The following is a 5,058-nucleotide window of genomic DNA, read 5'->3' as shown; positions in this document are numbered from 1 at the left end:
TGCAGATGGGGCGGGCATGGGTGAGGCCTCGAAGTGACGGGAGTGACGGGAGTGACTGGAAGGCTGCAATGACAGGAACAGGTCCAGAGACTGGAGCTCCGTGTGCTGCCCCTGGCTTTGAGGGAGACAGCTTAGATAGCAGTTCTCACCCTGTGGGTCACGATCCCTTAGAGGGGCACACAACCCTTTTACTGGGGGTCTCATATCTGATATCCTAAATATCAGATATTTACATTATAATTCATAACAGCCGCAAAATTACAATTACTAAGTAGCAATGATATAATTTTATGATTGGCGGTGGGGGAAGTGAGAGTCACTACAATGTGAGGAACTGGTTTTTTTGTTTGTTTGTTTGGTTTGGTTTTGGTTTTTCAAGACAGGGTTTCTTTGTGTAGCTCTGGCTGTCCTGGAACTCACTCTGTAGACCAGGCTGGCCTCGAACTCAGAAATCCACCTGCCTCTGCCTCCCAAGTGCTGAGATTAAAGGCATGCGCCACCACCACCCAGAGTGAGGAACTGGTTTAAAGGGTCTCACCCAGCATTAGGAAGGTCGAGAACCCCCTTAGGCTTCTAGGATTTCTAAGTGTTCTAGGACTGTAACCAGTGTACAATAACAGTGTACAAATAGTAAATGTGGAGGGAGAAAAGAAATAAGCTGATAATTTTTTTGTGTGAAAAATGAGGGAAAACACTAAAAAATTTTTAAAGGGGGGAAAAAAACCCAACCCAGTGCAGTCACACGGAAGTAAAATGCTTAGGAACTCAGGAAAAACCTGCCTGTGGAAAACTCGGCTGTCCTGTTCTCTGTGGTGAAATGCTCTCTTCCTACATCTCCTTTGTGTTGTGAAGTGGGTCTGCTCTGAAGAGAAACCGAGGCACAGCCAAGGAATGTTGAGTAGAAAAGAGGCTGCTGGAGGACTCTTCCCTCAAGGGTCCTTGTGGGGATGAGTGAGGCTGAGGAAAAAAATCACTATGGCTGTCACCGCTCTGTGTCCCAGGGCACCACCCACAGGACAACAGCAAGAGCCAATGGTACCAGTGTCACCAAATCACATTGTGAGAGATACCCATGGCCAGGAGGAAGTGGGAATTTCCACGGCAGGAAGGATCCTGCTTCCAAGATCCTTGAATTAGATCACCGTGTGCTGGGATGCAGACCACAGTGATGTCACCATCAGTGGCGTCCACTGTGGGATGTGGGAGGTGGAGGAAAGCAAGGGCCTCTCTTGTGGAGCAACTTCAAATCACCTGCTCTTATTGCGAGAGCTCTTCGTTAGCACCATGGCTGGCCAACAGTGTGACGTGGTAGACGTCAGTGCCTGATAAAAATCATCTTCTAGAATAAAGGTGATCTGGCTGGAGTCCAGTTCCAAAAAATTAGACAATGGTCTCTGAAAAGCCAGTATGGCTTTTGTAGCTGGACTATTTTGTTGGGCTTAGATTCCTCACAAACATTTGAGTTTGGTGCATGCTTACCCCTTCTTGTTTGCTAAGTGCCAATCTCTTGGAGACTACTCCTGCATAGCTGAATTCATGAGTGTGGCTGCTCTCTTTCTAATTCTGGTATGGGCAGAGAATACAAGAGGCTCTCTATACACAGGGACACTGCAAGCGGAGAGCCTAGATTTTCAGCTGAAGAGCCATTTTATAGAAAGTCCTCAGGCTGTTCAAGTGCCTCCCCAGAGACCTTCCAAGGCAAATGTGACGTAGCTTCCGCTGGCAGTGGGCCGCTGGCTCAAACATTGGCTGTCACAAACAGTGTTATTTTGGATGAAATCTTTGAGAGTTCTTTCTCTCAAGACCTCAAACCAAATTTAACTCTATTTCCCTTCAATTCACAGAGTTGGGGATTTTGAGAATATCTAAAAATATATGGTTTAGTGACACAGGTCTTTCCCAGCACTGGGAAATCAGAGAGAGCCATGGTGAATCCAATTTCAAGGCCAGCCTGTGCAACTTAGTGAGATCCTGCCTTGAAATAAATAAAAAGAGAACTCGGGGATGTAACTCAGTAGTGGAATGCTTGTCTGCCATGTTTGAAGCCATAGCTTCTGTCTTAGTTAGGGTTTTATTGCTGTGAAGAGACACCATGACCAAGGCAAGTGGTTTAAAGGTTCACTTCATTATCATCAAGGTAGGAGCATGGTGACATCTAGCAGGCCTGGTGCAGGCAGAGCTGCGAGTTCTACATCTTCATCTGAAGGCTGCTAGCGGAAGACTAACTTCCAGGCAGCTAGGATGAGGACCTTAAGTTCATGTCCACAACAACACATCTACTCTAACAAGGCCACACCTCCTAATAGTGCCACTCCCTGAGCCAAGCTTATACAAACCATCACAGGTTCCAACCAGCACTGCCCAAAAGAATTAATTTAAATATATATGAGTGTGTAAAATGATTGACAGGAGAATTGCCTACTTTTTTAAAAAGCCTGTAAAACGAATAATTAAAGAAACAAGAATGAGCCAGGCAAGGTGGCACACACTTTTAATCCTAGTACTCAGGAAATAGGATAAAATTATCTTAGTTACTTTCCTATTGCTGTGATAAAACACCACTGACCAAGGCAACATATAGAAGAAGCATTTAATTGGGGCTTCCAGATGCAGAGGGATAAGAGTACATGGCCATCCTGGCAGGGAGCATGGTAGCAGGCAGGCGGGCATGGCTTTGGAGCAGCAGCTGACAGCTCATGTCTTGACTGACAGACATGAAGCAGAGACAGAACACTAGGCTGGTAGGCAGCTTTTGATGCCAAAGTCCAACCCATGACACATCTCCTTCAGCAAAGACACACCTCCTTATCCTTTCCAAACACTTCCACCAACCAAGGGCAAAGTATTCTGATGTGTGAGCCTGTTTCAAGCCACCACAGACTCTCCCATGAGGTACTCCCTCTGTTTTTATTTTCCAACCTCATTTTCTGATAGACATGTTTGGAACTGCTCCATCTATCTTTTCTTCCTTTGTTATCAACTTCTTGACTGCAGACTTCTTACTCTGAATTCTGCTCCCTCTAACCTGTGAGGTAAGGTGTATAGTGATGCCAGAAAACTCCATCTTTGGGGGCTGGCCAGATGGCTCAGTAGGTTAAGATCACTGACTGCTCTTCCAAAGGTTCAGAGTTCAAATTCCAGCAACCACATGGTAGCTCACAACCAGAGATCTGATGCCCTCTTCTGGTGTGTCTGAAGACAGCTACAGTGTACTTATACATAATAAATAAGTCTTTAAAAAAAAAAAAAAAAGAAAACTCCATCTTCTTTATGACCACCCCATGATTCTTGAGACGTTTTCTCCTCTTGCTTGTTTATTTGTAGGACTACGATCCTCTTCCCTCGTTTAGTGTCTTTTGTCTCTGTCCAGCTTTAAAACCTTTGACTTCCCTAAGGATCAGTCCCTGGGCTGATCCCTGGCTCAAGGGATCTTACATATTATGGACAGGGTTGTGTTCCCAACCCTCTAATTTGTTTGGTGTAGCTCTGGTAGCTCAGAATGTGACCGTATGTGGAATTTGGGTCTCCGCAGAGGTAATCATTTGTGTTCATATTGGAGTAGCAGATATACTTCCCTGGTGTCCTTATGACATAGAAACCCACATATAAATGAAGGCAGAGATGAGAGCAATATTTCTGTAGACAAGAAAAACCAAGAAGTACCATGCATCACTGGAGTCAGATGCAAACCTGGAAGGAGCACAGTTGTCCCCACAGTCCTCAAGGGACTAAGTCTTTTGTTGGCTAAACTCCAGGACTGTGAGATAGTAGTAACTCGGGTCACCGGGATTGTCTGTTTTTTGTGACAAGTGGGTTTTTTTTTTGTTTGTTTGTTTTGTTTTCATTTTTGTTTTGTTTCGTTTTTCTCAAGACAGGGTTTCTCTGTGTAGCCCTGGCTGTCCTGGAACTCACTCTGTAGACCAGGCTGGCCTCAAACTCAGAAATCCGCCTGCCTCTGCCTCCCAAGTGCTGGGATTAAAGGCGTGTGCCACCACCACCCGGTTGTGACAAGTGTTTTTATCCTGAGCCATCTTGCCAGATTCTATCCCCCAAACCCCTGTCATAGGGTCTCAAAGAAGTAGGCTTTGGCCTGCTACTGGGCCTTAGCAGACACTGAAGCCTGCTCATGGCCCATCAAAGTATGAGTTACTGCCTATAACAAACTATATGTTACCTGATCTATCAAACTGTAAAGCAGGTCATGCACACAAGACTCCATCATTAAATGGAGGCAGTGAGCAGACCTCAGCGAGCACTGAAGACAGTGGTAGGCTACAGGACAAGGGAGCAATCCTAATGCCCTCAGATCAAGAGGAGAATGAATGCACCTTTGCTTGCTTGCTTTCGTCTCCCTTTTTCCTGTCTTATATAGTTTAAGGTCCTCTGCCTAGGGAATGGTGCTACCCACAATGGTCTGGATCTCCCTACATCAATTAGACACCCCCCCAGACATGCTCATGTGCTAATTTGATCTAAATTATTCATCATTAACTCACTTTTCAGGTGTCTCTCTAGGTTGTGTTAAGGTGACAGTGAAAACCAGCACAGACATCCCTGGTAGGATATTTGATATGAAGAAATTGTCGATGAATTTGAGGTGTGATCATGACTTGGTGTACATGTTTCTGTCTATAAAAGAATCCTTATCATTTAGAGATATATGGCATATTGACAGTTTTTTTTTTTGAAAGAAATGGTACGCTATATGGTATTAGGTTCAAAGTGTTAATAATTAGAGGAGAATGGAGTTTAGATGACACAAAATTCAAATGGTTGATGTTGAATGACGCATACCTGGATGGCTCTTATTCATCTTTCTACACTGACAGATATTTAAATGTTTTCCATAAGAAACAGTGAAAAACAAGTGAGCTGTGAATGTAACTCTGTTAGTGTAGGACCTGCTTAGTATCCACGAAGCCCTGAGTTCAATCCCCAGCATCACATAAACGTGGTGGCACATGCCTGTAACCCCATCAATGGGAGGTGTGGGCATGAGGAGCAGAAGCTCTTTCACGTAGTAAATTCAAGGCCAGCCTGTGTTTTTTTTTTTTTTTT

The sequence above is a fragment of the Mastomys coucha genome, unplaced genomic scaffold (genome assembly GCF_008632895.1).
Source record: "Mastomys coucha isolate ucsf_1 unplaced genomic scaffold, UCSF_Mcou_1 pScaffold20, whole genome shotgun sequence".
Classification (NCBI taxonomy): Eukaryota; Metazoa; Chordata; class Mammalia; order Rodentia; family Muridae; genus Mastomys; species Mastomys coucha.
Note: the sequence above shows the minus strand (reverse complement) of the source record.